Source organism: Calonectris borealis, chromosome 4 (assembly GCF_964195595.1).
Source record: "Calonectris borealis chromosome 4, bCalBor7.hap1.2, whole genome shotgun sequence".
Taxonomy (NCBI): Eukaryota; Metazoa; Chordata; class Aves; order Procellariiformes; family Procellariidae; genus Calonectris; species Calonectris borealis.
In genome coordinates, this window is record NC_134315.1 from 74,887,069 (window position 1) to 74,903,977 (window position 16,909).

The following is a 16,909-nucleotide window of genomic DNA, read 5'->3' on the forward strand; positions in this document are numbered from 1 at the left end:
GGCATGCGCCTGTTTCTGTTACCTGTGTGCAAGTTACATATATGTCCTCTATGTATGTCTGTATATTTACATATGAGTATGTAAGTATAGACTCATAAGTATATACATGCATACTAAGTATATCGAGATCAGTGAAGGATTTCTTATGGCAACATGTACCACATTCTGACACAATATCCGAGTTTGACTTTACTTTGCTCCTCTAAATTGGTTTCGACTCATCTTTTACCTGTCATTTACACCCAATTATTTTTACATGTCTGCAACCTGCAATTAAAATGAAGGAGTTGCAAAAGGAACTCTAGAGTGTCTGTGATTTATTCATTTACAGATTAAAACATTTAATGTAATATTTAGTCCATTATTAAACAAAAATATTAGCCACAGTTAGCACATGGAACTAAAATTCTTGGGTCAAAATCTTTTACTAGAAATGCTGTGTGATTTTGATAGTTGTTCCATACCTGATTTAAAAACAGTACTGAAAGGCATCCTCTATTAAGCAGCTCAGAAACCATTATTTTATTCCTTAAAAGTGAAGACTGCTAATCCTCAACACAAGCTGCAGACGGGGTGGGTAGGTGGGGGAAAACCTCAAAACAGTGAAAATAAAGTGAGTCAGGCTACACTGTGTATGTCTGTAATTCAGACCTGGTTTCATACCATGGACTTTCCCACGACAGTTTCTGTAAGGCCAAACAGGAAAACTCCTGACCAGAGCCTTTGTAAGCCACAAAAGCCAGCATCCCTCCTCTGGGTCCCACGGAACCTTGTCCCCATCTCGGGTGGTGCACGCATTAGGACTAAAAATTGGTTAACTAGAAATTACAGAGGGACAGAGTCAAGCAATGGAAAACCAATGAAATTCAGATCAGAAAGCATACAGTTACCCAGAGAGGGTATTAGCTTTAGGGCTCCTTAAAAAGCTCATCTGAGTAGTCCCAGCTTAAAGTTAGGGAAAGGCTGAAGGCTTCGTTTTGGAAACATAACCTGTGTGCACTGAGCCCAACGATGATGGAGAGAAGAGAAAAGCCGACAATAAAAACATGTGATACTACATGACACAGTGAAAAATGCAAAATGCCATTCACTGGATAATAGAAACTTAAACTGGGGTGAGGACAAGGGCAAGGGCTGACCTTGACCACGTAGAGCAACAGTCAGACTGAGAAAGGAAAGTGAACATGGATGGAAAATTTGTATTTTTCTGTAAAGGGATTCAAACTGTTAACACGACCACTAACTTCCACTAAGGGCTACACGCAAAAGCAGAGCAAATGAAGATGCAACCCCCCAAACATCAAGCTGGTTTTGAAGTCATTTCACTTCCTTTCCCTACACAGTTTTCTTCAAAAATCCATACTTTCGTACAGAGCTACTGCTGTGTTTTCAGCATCTCAGGGGACACAATACAGTATCTGAGATCACTTAAAAAGGCATCTTTGTATTGATATAAGTTGGTGTAACTGCAACAAGTGCCTTTTCCTTCCCCTTTCACAAACCCAATGGGAACCAGCGCCACAAAGCAGCGTTTTGTCACTGAAAACATGCCTCAGGGAACCGCCGCGCTGCCGCCTGCAGCCTCCACGGTAGGCTTGAGATCCCGAAACCAGAGCCATAAATATTGTGCCTTTGCATTTAGGGCTTCAGAAGTAGGTGTTCGTGTATTTCATAGAGAATTGCTTTAGCTCAGAAGACGGGTAGTGAAGATCTGCTTGCTTTAAAGGCTGAGGCAAGCAGACAAGCCGCGGTTCACGCTGGAGTGTCACTACCTTCATTGTGATTACGGTATTGAGTATTTTTTTCCATTGTAGATGCCTTGCTGAGAAGCTTTTCTTCAAAACCTTAGGGAAGTACATCCTACTATTCTATAATGTAATTGCTAAGGTAACATGGCTTATGACATAGCTACAATAGTCTCAGTGTCTGAAAAATAACACATCTTGCTAAAAAGATTAACCTGAGTTGAACCAAGCGTGTGAAAACTACTACATTTTTTTCTCCCAAATAGAATGATTTCTTTCTTCCTCAGGATAGAGTTTTGTTAACTAAATGCAAGCATATTTCCCAAAGAGCACAGCTATATTGCTTTCTTGTTTAAATTTTTTTTATTGTTCATTAAATATTAAAAGTATTGTCTCCTTTAACACTTCTGCAAATACTACTGTCTTCTGCAAAGCCCTTGATATTTTTGTTAGTATTTTACCAAAAAAAGACATAATAGTATAATAATTTCATGACAGAATGCTGCTTTCGCATAGTAACCCAAATTTCACAGCTTAGCAGAATTGGCAGGGTGAATATTGTCAAGGTGAATATTGTCAAGTGCGATCCATCCCAGTTAACCCAACATAACATGAAATTCCATTAGAGAAAAATGCTGCCTAAAGAGAGGACACCTAAATCATATTTGGAGCCTCTAAGACAAGACTCATTTATGACATTCTGGCTTAGCAAAGGCTCTTTTGAACACCCGCGAACAGGGAAGAATTTTTTGTAGGATTTTGTTCAGCCAAAGGACTAGATTTAAAGCTATACAGATAGGAGAGAAAAGTTGGTAGGTTTTGTAAAGAGCTTTCTGAGAGGAAGAGAGTTTGCCTCTACAACCGGATTTTTTCTTTATTTTTTTTATTTTATTTGAAGCTCCTGAAGGAGGAAGTGCTTATCTTGAAGGGTTCATGCACACACTCCTAGAAATCTCTCTCACAGGTAATTATTCTTTCCAAGTGCTATATCTTTGTAGAAATACATTAACTTCCCCTATTCCTTTTGCACTGCAACTTGGATTGGCTTAGTCAAAAATGTCTCCTACTGGGTTTTAACATTTGAAAAACTGTATTCCCCAAAACAATTATAATCTGATAATTCATTAGAAAATTTTATAAATGTAGACTTGCAAACTATACTCAGAAAGAGAAGCTCTACAGAGTCTTTAATCCATCCATTTCTAAAAATTGAAGGGATCTTCTATTCATTCATACTATACACTAGTTAAGAATGAAACAGTTTCACATTGTATACCACAGAAGTTTTATAATTACTTTTTATTACTTAAAATGTTTTTAGAATGTTTACTTGCATGGGAAAATTTCAAACAAAGCTAACTACAGATTGTATGTGTGTGCTTGATCAAGCTTGGTGAGGGTTATGAGACGGTAATTGGAAAAGAAGTAAGCTTTAACCAACATTATAAAATTAATTTAAAAAAAATTAAAACATTTAAAAATTAATTTCCTCTTGATATGCATTTTTGGAACATCCTCAGTAAACTAAGTACTAGATATTTTTTCCACTATCTTGGCATTAAAGAAAGGAAGATGAAACATAAATAATAGTATCCATCTTCCTGATATGCTATATTGTTCTGATATGCTATATTGCTATATATCAGTTTTTCTCAGTCTTATTAGTGGCATCTGAATAAAAATCTATTTAAACTTATTTCAGAATAGAAATCTATTTAAACTTATTTCAATATTGTCTTGGACTTTGCCTTTTAAAAATTTTATATGGATCCGAATGTGTCCCCTGACTGCTCTGTTTAGCGGCTCCATCCACAGCAGAGTAAATACAAGCAGGGACAAATATTCCAGCCACACTCCCTCCTGCAGCCTCACTAGCAGTGCTGTCTGCTCTGGAGTGGGCTTGTAGTAGTGTCCAGCGAAGTATTAAGGCTAAGTCCACATACAGAAGTAGATCTCTAGAGCAAAAAAGTCATTGTGCAAGGAGCTGATGGCCTCACTTCAAGCTTTTTGGCAGATTTTACTTCTGGCCAGCCTAGTTATGTAGAACGGCTGCCCAGTAGGGGCTGACAGTTTTAAGGTGCACTTGTGGAACACATCTTTTATTTTACTTCCATATGCCAAAAATACAGACGGTGCTGTCCAAGGCCACTCCTAGATATTTAGCAAAGCACGCTTAAGGGGATGTGACTGAGATACACTGGAAGAGCGCACCGCTAAACTGAACTAGAGCATTGGTAGAGACACATCCTAAACCGGTACCGCTGCCAGAGGTTAAAATCAACTTGGACTCAGCAAATTTTTTTTGGAAAGCAGGTATATCTCTCATCCAAACGCATGTTGACTTTCTGTTAATCAGCCCACCTTGCTCTCTGGCAGACTATATGGAGAATTACATGGACTCCCCCTTCCAAGATAGTTTTTGCATAGAATTTCATGATTTTTTAAAGATCTAATCCTGAATTGAAGTCCTGAAATCCTCCATGACATTTAATTTCTGTTCCCCACCCATATTTCCTCAATGCCACATTGCAATCCCACAGCAGAGAGATCAAACTCTTCCCATCTATTCTGTAGGATGTGGCTATGTGGAAAGATCTTGAAATAAATATTAAATAGAATATTAAACCTTTCAGCACCATTTCATTAGAGCAAATACACATTCATTATCCACACATTGGCTAATAATAAGTAGTGTCTTAACAGATCCTGACAGATCTTAATTGGAACATACACATGGATCTCTAGCCATATTTCATTTGATATTCTTTTTCTTCCCTTTTCAGACAGTAATTAAGAAAAGAACCGTTGGATAAAAATGTATTCAATAGAACATTAATATATTTTAAATACAATGATCTGCTCATAATATGGATAATTCAGATGGAAAAAAGCTGATATTCATCTCTCTCATCTTGGATTTACTTTGTTGATGATTATGGACACAACTCTGCTGGATACTGGCACAGAAAATATAGACAGCACTGGGAAATCAGCCACGGAGAGGCCCAGAGAGGAGCAGAGAATGAGATCATGAAGAATACTAGAATGAATCTTGTGCATGGATGATGTCTTAAAATGGCATACAAACAATTTGAACAGTCTGAGAGAGATGCATGTTGCAGAGATTACCTACATATAGCTACATATGTAGCAAATGTGGTTGACAGGGAAGGGTTGTTTGTGAAAATTATTACCATGATTAGTGACGTCACTCTTTATCTTAAGTCTTTATTTAGCTTCTATGGGCAAATTCTATGACTGAGGGGAAAAAAACCCTGTGGGATAATCTCAAAGTTCCCCCAGTGTCTTAAGCATCATTTGACACAGACACCCATTTGCGGGGAAGATCTTTTTAGGGTACCGGGATGAATATCTTAAAAGCTTTGATTGTAACTGGTTATTCAGATGACAGCAGCAGTTATCTACATAGCCTCAGTATCCACTGCTTTACATCTTATTTCTCAGGATCCACTGCTTTACATCTCATTGCATATATTCCAACAGGATAATAAAAAGCTCAGTTCCCTCATCTGTCTGGTGGATTATCTCTGAAGTGGGATAGGTACTGGGATACCAGACCTTTCTGAGCATCATACCCTAACTGGGCAGGAATGCAGGCAGCTTGTAGCTGTAGTGTTTGCCTTACAAATACCTTCTTAGGATTCCCACTGACTAAACCACTAGCCACCGCACCTGCGGCAAAACAAGGACAGATTCGGATAACACAATATTAATCATATCCCTGTTAGAGAAGAAGGCTGGGTTAATTTCAGAGGGTCATTGCAAACTAAATCATATCAGTGTATATGCAACGCAGGTATCTGGCTTCTGTCTGCTTTTCTCTAGGAATACATACTAGACACATACCAGACTTCTAGTTTCAGCAACCATTCTTCCTTTAAAACACCCACACATCAACATGCATGTGTATCTTTACACGCATAGGTACAAACAAACTACATGCTTTTCTTCTCCAATAACACTAATATGACAACTTTATGTAACAAGAATTATCTATCACCTATAGCCCTTCAGATTCATCTGAAAGGTTAAGAAGTAGGTTAACACCACAAGTAGGGTTTTCCCCTTGACATTCATAAGCATTGGATAGTTGCCCCATGTATCCAGAAATCTTGCAGTCTGCAGACCTTGACCCAAAGAACTTATCATATAATCTTTTCGGTAACCAGTGAAATAAAGATAGCAAAAATTACCTCATAAGAACAACCTTCAGCAACACTTTATTACACATGACACATACTTACTTAAAGCAGTCATCTGTACCAAAGAATAACTGTCAGTGACTTATAATAAGAGTTTTCTTATGTTAATGAAAGATAGTATATCAGATGATTTTCTTCTCTTAGTTCGACTGAGTCAAATATAGGAGCTTTATGTAATTTGACAAACACTGAAACATAAGTATGTGAGCACTGGGATATAAATTTATGACCAGATAAAGGTTATTTTCCACTCTTGATATGAAAATATGATCTACTGTCTGTGCCAGGTGCCCATGCAAGTGGTGCATCTATTCTTTGAGAGCAACAGAGCTAATTCCCTTCTCTCTCTCTCTGGATTGCAGATACAGACTCTTCTCTTGAAATAAGGTACTCGGCTACCTTTATATGATATTGGAAAGGCTTTTACTGAAGCATGTAGCTCTTGTACTACAATGTACACAGCTGCTTGCTTGAGCAGCCTGTTCAATTCAGTATGCGATTCTTGGACTGGCTCATTGATCTGATTAGCTCTTGATCAGCTCAAATTGAGATCCTTTCTTCAGTCTATAAACATAAGTGAGCTCTTTACTTTGTGATATCCACAAAGTAAATTTATTTCAAAAAATGTACTTCCCTCTCCAGACACTCCGTTTTACTGCTTTTGCTGACTTTTCTGCTCTCTTCAACTGTGGAGACACAGCCCAAGTAGCCGCAGTCTAAATTGCTCTTTTAAACAATTTCTCCAAACCCTTTATTTCCATTTTGAGTCTTGGACTATTACAGCTCTGCATTAGCATATATACTTTCTATTCATTATAAAATTCTTTAATATTTCCTTTTTTTTTTTTTTAATCAAGTCTCTCATATTACCATTAAAGGGATGAGGAAAAGTGGGTGATTAGGAGAATGAGTTATCTGGTACCATCACTTTTAAACATATTGTCTCTCTAAAGTTTCTGAGGAACATTTGAGAGCAACAGCTGTGTGACAAGACTGTCAGATTTCTTCTGCCCCATCCTACCTAATCTCTCTTTCTGTCTATTCACCTGTGACATGTATAAAGCTCCAATCAACATCATAGTCCTAGCGCTTCCTCTCTAAAGATGTGATTCTTCACCTCTACTCCATTCTTGTGAGACCCCACCTGGAGTACTGCGCCCAATTCTGGGGCCCCCAGCACAAGGCAGACATGGACTTGTTAGAGCAGGTCCAGAGGAGAGCCACAAAAATGGCCAGAGGGCTGGAACACCTCTCCTGTGCAGAAAGGCTGAGAGAGTTGGGGTTGTTCAGCCTGGAGAAGAGAAGGCTCCAGGGAGACCATTTTGCAGCCTTTCCATATACAAAGGGGGCTTAGAAGAAAGACAGATAGAGACTTTTTACCATGGCCTGTAGTGGCAGGACAAGGAGCAACTGTTTTAACTGAAAGAGGGTAAATTTAGATTGGATATAAGACAGACATTTTTGATGATGAGCATGGTGAGATTCAGGTGGAACAGGCTGCCTGGAGAAGTTGTGGATGCCCCATCATTGCAAGTGTTCAAGGTCAGGTTGGATGGGGCTTTGAGTAACCTGATCTGGTGAAAGATGTCCCTGCCCATGGCAGGGGGTTGGACTAGATGATCGTTAAAGGTCCCTTCCAACCCAACCCACTCTGTGATTATACCATACATCCACACTCCAAGGACATAGGAGTTATAGGAGCACATTCAACCTTGAAGTGCCATGGCAAAGTCTTTGGCAAAAGGCAGTAAAAGCAAATACTTTTTTTCTCTTTTAGCTGTTGGCTGTGTGCTCTGTTAGTTTATTCTAGAGATACCTACCGATTCCTAAAAACATTATTAGAACAATTCACGAGAACTGGGACACGGGAGGACACTCATATTAATCAGTTCTAAATTCTTTTAATTTTTTTGCTACCATTTAAAAATAATTCTTATTCTTCAGTGTTTTTGTATAAACCAGATCTTGACTTGCACTGAATAACTTGCTGTACAGTTTCCTGTAAAAAAAATTGCTTATTAACGTTGATTTCTCATCAATTGCTTCAGCTGAGCACCAAGCCTGTAAACAGAAGCAAAGCGTCTGTTCTGTTAATCTAGACAGCTTTTAACCTGGATGTAGCTTCTGGTCATGAAATCATCTTTCAAGTAAAATATGCTTTTTCCCAGAGAAATTACAAGACTTTAATTAGAACATTAACTCAGTTTCTCTGCACTTTCCTTGTGCTAGGAAGTATTTTAACAAATTGAACTCAGGCTACCTAGTGAAAAGAACACACTTTTTCCAGCTTTCATTTGTTCACTTCCAAAATCTGTTTTAATCATTTTTCATAAGTAGTCTCTGTTGCTTCATCAAAGCAAGCACCATTTTGATTACTGAAACAGGCCATTCTCTTTGTCTGGCTCTCTGAGAAATCAGAGCTGAAAACACATTCCCACCGTTACTCTTTTCTCTTTGGAAAGTAGTACCATTTAAAAAAAAACCAACTGTAAATTTAGCATTATTAAACAAACATAAACAAAATAAATGAAAGCAGATTGCAAAAGGAAAGCATTTTTCAAGCTTCCTTTTGTAGCATAGCTGCAAAACAATTAAACATTGTTTAATATGGAAACATCTTATCTGCAGAATATTCACACTCTCAGAACCATGATGACTGGTAGATATGTGAAACACTGATTGCCATAACGTTTTTCAAGTAGAAATGCTGACAGAGAACAGTAATTTCTTCCCTCCAGAACTATATTATCATTTGTCTAACCAGGAAGCTTTCTATTTTAAAGTTAATGTTTCATTAGCTTTTTTCATCAGAAAAAGTACTGAAGCATAAGTGTACAAGTAACCTTTGGGCTTTAACCAGCGTATTTTTTCTGATGTGGTGCTTTCAATAATGTCTTAGACTACTACTATTAGAATCATGGCCAAGATTGGGAATAAAAAGCTGAGAGTGGAAAATGAAAATTCACTCCATCTCAGGAAACCTACGGGACAAATTGGATTTAACTCAGATAGGAGGAAGCAGACTAAGTAACCTTGCCTAATATTTTCTGCATACCATCAGAAAACCACACCCATTTATCTTCAGAGACATTTACGTGCAAGGCACATAAATAAATTAAAAAAAAAAAACAAAAAAGAAAGAAAGGGAGACCATTCCTACAGATAAAACCAGCCACTGCACTGGAGCCTGGCACAGAGTACGCATAAGGATATTGTGGGAGATGCAGCTTAGGTGAATCCTAACACTGTTAAGCAATACTTTAGTTCCCCAAACTAACCTCACAGTTATTGAGTAATATTGAACAGTCATCTCTGCTCAACAGGTCAAGTTTGTGTTTGAAATGCAAATAAAAAACCCTAAGATTAATAACAGCAGTTTTGGTGGGCTCCAAAGACTTGGTGACTATTGCATTACTGAGTGGAAGCAATCCTTCTTCCTAGGAGAATAAATGCAGGGCACTTGTATCTGAATATGTGTTTTTGCAGATAAAAGAACCAATAAGTAAAAGTAATGCACATCAAATGGCCATACGGTTTGTGGAAAGTCAACTAGAAAGCAACACAAACTACTTGGATCTTAAACCCCCAAATACCTAATTGAACACTGGAGCTGGTGTACAGGGGATCCTGTTACAAGATAATATTATTTTCATAGTGTTTACTTAAAGTGCTTTCTGCTACTGGAATGGCTGTGCTTTTAGAATATGATAGTACATTCAATACAGAGAAGGGCAAACAATGCTTTGTTAAATATTTTTGTACGGGTGTTGTGGTTTAATCCCAGCTAGTAAGTAAGCCCCACACAGCCGCTCGCTCACTCCCCCCCCGGTGGGATGGGGGAGAGAATCAGAAGAGTAAAAGTGAGAAAACTCATGGGTTGAGATAAAGACAGTTTAATAGCTAAAGCGCAAGCAAAGCAAAGCAAAACAAGGAATTCACTCACTCCTTCCCATCGGCAGGCAGGTGTTCAGCCATCTCCAGGAAAGCAGGGCTCCATCACGCATAGCAGTTACTTGGGAAGACAAATGACATCACTCCAAACATCCCCCCCTTCCTTCTTCTTCCCCCAGCTTTATGTGCTGAGCATGATGTCATATGGTATGGAATATCCCTTTGGTCAGTTGGGGTCAGCTGTCCCAGCTGTGTCCCCTCCCAGCTTCTTGTGCCCCGCCAGCCTGCTCGCTGGTGGGGTGGGGTGAGGAGCAGAAAAGGCCTTGACTCTGTGCAAGCACTGCTCAGCAGTAACGAAACCATCCCTATGTTATCAACACTGTTTCCAGCACAAATCCAAAACATAGCCCCATTGTAGCTACTATGAAGAAAATTAACTCTATCCCAGCCAAAACCAGCACAACTGAACTTATCATTTTGAAGATCCAGATAAATTTCAGTCTTTAAATAAATCTTTGCCTAAAAAACATATGACATTCTGCATATTTGCCTGCCCAGATACTAAATCATCAAAACTTGTAAGCGCTATCGATTATTCACAGTGACTGTGAACACAGTGGTACAAGCATGGATGCCTGCAGTTATTAATTTATGGCATAAATTCATCCAGCTGAGAAGTCTTGAAAGAACAATAAAGTCCTGTGTGTTTTGTTGGGAAATTGCAGTGGGGCCTGACAGCTGTTTACTGTTAGCTGGATTTCCAAAACAAGACCACCCGTACCAGCTTACAGACAAATTCAGATCTATTGGTGAGCACAGTAATCTGCTAAGGACAACAATTTTCTTGCCACTGAACAGTGATTAAATCACACCAGGTTCACATAATTCAGCTGTCCAATTCTTTCTGCCATGCTCTATGGCAAATTCTATCTACACAGATCCTGATTCACAAGGTACTAAAATACATACCCAACTTTAATCACCCAGATGTGCTATGGCAGTAATATTTTGGCCTTCTCAAATTAGGCTGCATAGACTCTGAAGATTTTGTTTTCCAATGGAAATTCTATGTAGAAGTAGTATCAAAAGCATCACAGAGAATTAAGCAAAAAAACTGAGAAAATACCACTAATAAACAATAAAACAATGACTATCAAACCACTGTTATAGTGACTACAGCGTATTATTTACACCGTATCATGTATACCACGGGTACTAAAATTTCAACAGTATTGAAACTTGAAGAGCCCCGCAATTAAAGTCTTAAGAAAGGGAGAATTGGCACAATTTTTAATTTTTGATTTCTTTTTTTAAACAAGAAGAGGGCTTTCCTTGCATGTTTTTTATCCAGAGCCTAGCATGAGGAGTGCTGTCTGTGAATTTTGGGGACGGTACCCCACACTCAACCTCTCCCCACTCCTCAATCCCTACTTCCAGTGTAACCAAAGTATCTTCTTTTTGCTTTACAAGATATATAAAATATAAACAAGGAAATTGATAATTGTCCTGAAGTTTGTGGACCCGGGTCATTGGCACTAAGTTAACACACACAATTTGAGCATGTAATTGTTTACTTCAGTTGAACTGAGGACTATCAATAGCTCTTCATATGCATAAGTGCTTGCAGAATTTAGTAAGGCTATGTAGGTAATGCCATCTCTAACCTTTCTGTATCAGTTGTAAAGGTTCTTCCCTCACCCGTATGTGATCAAACAACAGGCACAAATACAGCACAACCTACCTAAAGAAATTTGTTCTATTGGTAGAAAGATGTCCAGAGTAGGGCTAACAAGCAAATCTTGCCCAGATTTGCCTGTATTCCAGATAGGTTGGTATCTTCCACTTCCCTGTGACTGATCCCATGTTTTATTACTTTTCAGGAGTATCTGCAGCACAAGATGACAATACAGAGGACCTGCCTAATCAGGCAGGGCTGCTCAGATTTATCCCAAGGGGAATATTAAGTTTACTCGGTAAGTGCCCATTAAAGAAAGGATTGCAGAGCCATGCTAAAGACCTTAAGTATTGTATGTATTTGATGTTACTAGCTGGCATGATATGAAACTACCAAATAAATGAGAAATATCATGATGCAAAGGAAACACTTTTTCTTGATACAGCAATTTAGATGCTTTGTTAGTTGTCTTAAAAAATATTCCCTGATGTTTAAAATAAATTAGTATATTTTTACTGTTAATCAATTTTATTTCATATACTTCATTATTGCTTCATAATACCATTGTAAAAGTTATTTTGAAGTCAGCATTTCTAAGTATTTCTTCTAATAAGGGATTTACCTTTATCCATGCGTATTTGACTTGTACTTAAACTCTGCATCCGGCTCAAAGAATTAATTTCTTTTACTTCATCTAAAAGAACAAAACCTGTAATATGACATGAAATGTTGTTAATTTATATTTAAGCAAAGCAGAATATATATAAACAAACATATTTAAATAAACATATTTCATTTATTAGCTTGCAGGGTCTCTTTGTATTAGTTCATTAAATAAAGCAATTAAAAATTGTATCACATAAATCCCGCATCTTCAATCGAGCAGCATTAGCTAAGTTGCTTTTCTATGGACTTTAAACCACTTCCTTGCAAAACACTATTCATTATAAATTTGACCCACTGGGGATCAAATTGAAGGGGAATGGCCTTATTAACTTCCTAATTTAGTTTCATTGCATGGATTATAACCATACAACAAAAGATAGTGGCACAAATATGTATGAAAGTAATAAAAGGATAAGATCATAAATGCCACTGTAGAAAATATTATCTTTGCAATCAATTTAATCCTTTGATATAGGAGAATATATTTTCTTTGGTTCAAACTCGCACAGAAAAACTGCACTCTCGCATGTATGATATTCAAATTCAAAGCAAATGCTGTGTCTTACATGAGCAGGTTGCATGATCCAGCCTCATGCACCCAAGCCATCTTAAACAAGACCAAACACAAAATCACATTTTATAAATGTTTCAGAAATATATTAAGAGAAATACAATAAATGAAACATTCAAATAATCCTTTATAGAAGTTAAAATGCCACTGAGAACCTAGAAGCTAGTAATTAGAACCAGCTCTTCCAAATGCTTATAAACACAACCATAGACCATATTATCATAGTCTAAACTTGCAAAAAATATTTTGTACATTCTCATTGAACATTTCCAGCCTTCAGCATTACCTCAATATGTCTACATTAGCCTAGAGATGCTTTCAACTAACTCATTTGCCTCTCTACTTAGATGTAAGAAGAAATAATAATGGTATTTTAAGTATCTCCCGAATTTTAAAGGTAGATTTACAGTATTTCCTTTTAGTACATGGCCAATGGAAAGTCCGGCAAGCCATTATTTTTGAGATTAACAAACAGCAATGGCACAATGTAGTGCAGTTGTTCAAAAAAATCAGGAGAAGGTAGGACACTCTAAGGGGAGGGGAAAGAAAAGAAACTAAGAACTATCATATTTGAAAAGAAAACTTAAGCTAAATGTGTCTGTTCTATTTTTGTTACTAGTGTATTCAATAAAAGAATACCCTGGGAAGTAGGACAGTAGATTACACAGAGTATGTAGAGACACTGTTGGGGAAAAGGCTAGATATGCCATTCTCTTGAAATACTGTCAGTCAAAAAAAAAAAAAATTTACTTCACGGATGAATGAAAATGTTGAAAAGTCCACCAGTCTTCCTTGAACAATGGTGTTTAATACGAATGTTTCCTGTTTTCAGCTATACTTCGCTCAAAGTTAAAAGAGAAGACAAAAATTTATATGTATAGCCAAAACCAGAACTCCCTTTTAAAATTCTTAGATTAAGAGAAATGGCTATATTTGAGATTAGCATACTCTCTAATTATGAAAGTCCCTTAATTATTTATAATTTTTTAGAAAGAGTTTTCATAATGTTAAAGTCAGGACTACATTGTACTGCTCAGAGAGTACCAGATCTACAGTTCTCCTGAGAAAACTGGGAACGGCACAGCTCCTCTCCAGGCATCCAAATAGGTGCCAGAAGTAAGCAAATGATGCATCCAATTCCTCCACAGCATGCCTGGCATTTGATATCATGGCTCATGGAGCCCATCTCTCTAATGTCCTTGGAGCAATACGCTAGTGTAAGGGAGGGAAGTGAGAAGTATCTGTACCTTAGATTGTGACTTTTTTTTCTCATGCGAGAAAGAAAGAATAACTCATGTTGTCCTTCCAGATCTTTATACCATGGAAAGACCGTAATTCAGTTTATATTCAACGTTCACCATAAGGTCAGCTACTGCTGCTGTCTGGTACGCAGTAATAACCAGCAAACGCTGACTTTGCAATGACTTCTGCTATAACTTTGTAGTTGAACCCATAGTGTGTGCTCAATAAGCTGAACATTCCCTTCTGTTTTCACTAGATATGCCCCTAATTTTGCTATTTGTGGAGAAAATACTTCTAACATGCAGCCACACTAAGTCTAATAGAGATTCTCACCTCTAAAAGCATCTTGCCAAGAACAACGGGACCTGGGGTGAGACACGTTAGAGCTTCAAGAGAAGACCTCCCGTGAGGAGAGCCCCTACCTCATGGAAATGAAAATAAACCTTAAAGTAACTTCTGGTGTGAAACTATTATAAAATCATTTCATTTAAGAGGCTGACCCCTAGATATTATAAAAATAACCACAAACCATTTTGCAGATCACCACCAAAGGGGAAAAATATAAAATGAGTCACGAAAGCATCCCTTGAACTAAACTATTTTGTTGGACACACCGAGAAACATGAAATGTAATAAATAACAAAAGGTAATGGTATTTTTAAGGATCAATTACAAGGCTCAATAAAAAAATGGTGAACTTATTTTCTGTTCTAAGAGTAACTGTGAGACTTAAATTTTAATACAATTCTACCAAAAACATTTTTTAATGGAAAAATGCCAAAAAGCAGAACTTTTTAATGAAATAAAATGCTCAAAATATTTCCACTATTCAAAATATCTCATTTTGGTAAACAAAATATTTCATACCAGCTTCAGTTTTTATATTTGCAACCAATGGAATCATATACATGCCATATAAAGTTTAAAAAGTAGCAAAAAGGTGGGGGTTTTTTTGAAATGGAAAATTCTACTGCTCCTTTCTGAAAAGTGAAAATGGAGCATTCTCATTTTTTAATGAAATTCTCTTCAGATTGTCACGTTTCCACAAAACATTTCACTTTAGATGAATCCTGCAAAGAGTATCTTCATTCAGCTTTCACAAGTTTCAGTGGTATTTTTTCTTTCTCTGCCTGCACTACACATTCCAGTGGCATTAAAGGCAAAGGGCCTTTAGATGAAACACAGTTAAGTGTTGTTAAGATCTAGGCTTTTGTCTCCTTCAGGCGTTGCTCTGGAAAGAACTTTGAAATATCTTAAAGCTAGAAGCCCAAAGTCTGTTTTATATCCACGTACGTTTAAATTAGAAATCACTCAAAACACTCATTAGCAGCAGTTTCAAGCCTGTGCTAACCCCACCTTATGACGTACCATCCCCTTGTTACTAAAACTAATCATATAACAATTCCGCGGTCCAGTCTCCATGTCTCTCTCCATGATGTATTTGTTGACTTATTGGTTTTCATGTTTCTTACAAATTCAAACACTTTAGTCCCCCTAATGCAAAGTCTTACAGCTCGGAAGCTTTCATCTTTCTTATGCAGTCATTAAGGCAGTAAAGGAAAATTTCTCCCAATCCTTTTTATCTATTTCTCTCCTGTGCATTGTAATAAACCCTTCCAAATTTTCTGAGTTAATCCTTTGCCTGGGAAAGGGAGAACAAACCAAAAAACCCCCCAAACCCTAACACCTGCCAGTGACCTGAGATAAGTTGCCTTCAGCAGAACCCAAATCCCGGTTCACTGATGGATCTCCGCCTGCCTAATTAAACTGCGGACAGTGAACTCTAGGCTATAACTCTGCTCCTCACAGAGCAGCAATTCATCATTTTGCCATGCAGCTCATGCTGTCAGGACAAGCTTTTGCCATACGTAACATGCCAGTTTTTGTTTTGATAGGTGACTTTTAACTGAACCATAATGCTGCCAGAGTATGAGAGGACCGAAGTTATAAATCATAAATCCAGATCTATAGCACTTATATTCTTGGAAGTGTGTGAATGTTAAAGGAGCCTGATGCTATTAGGTTTTCCAAAAGAAATGAGCTGCTATGAAATGGTACATGCCACAGGATAAAGAGACAATAATTATTTATGTAGATTTATAAAAGTAGAATAAATGTAACAGGTGGTGCAATAAGCCACCTGATGAGCAAGTTATGATGAATGCTATTGGACTGGTTATAACTTCTTTAAAGTATTTGAGCTTCTATCCTTGCAGATCTCACAAACTGAGAAATGCTTCAGTAATTTCAAACAACTGAATACAATAATAGGTAATTTGCAGTAAGTAAAAGCTTTTTATGGCTACTGCAATTAGTAAGTGAGCACAAGCAGAAGTCTTGAATAATAGCTCAACTCACAGATATATAAAAAACTGTAAAATTAGGGAATATCTTTAACATTGCTAGAGAAGGAAGTGATGACAAATAAGCCAGATTAACCGTCAAAAGCCATGAAAATCTTCCATTTAAAATACAGAGACTTTCCTAGCTCTCACATTACAGCAAAGCAGTATGGTATTACTCTCAAGGCCCCATCCTACCACGAGCATGGCTATTCATGATAAAATCCCCACAGATGTATGGAAGTTGAGCAAGAGGAGAAATGTTCCTCTCCCTTACTGCACAAAAGATCCCCATTTTTTTTCTAAATAATTCAGCTGTTTTCACTGTTAATAAGCAATTTTGCACATGAGCATATTACATATTATAAAACAATGCACAGGCTTATCAAAGTTCATAAGCTTCTCAGTTACTTTTAAAGAAAATAAAGTGATGTTGGTAGTAAGTTGCTTTTACCAATAAGGACTTTGTCTATTTTTCTCTTCTGGCACTGGAATTTTGCAAACAGCAGCTCAGACAAAATTATTGCAAGGTATGTATCAATGAATCTTTAAAA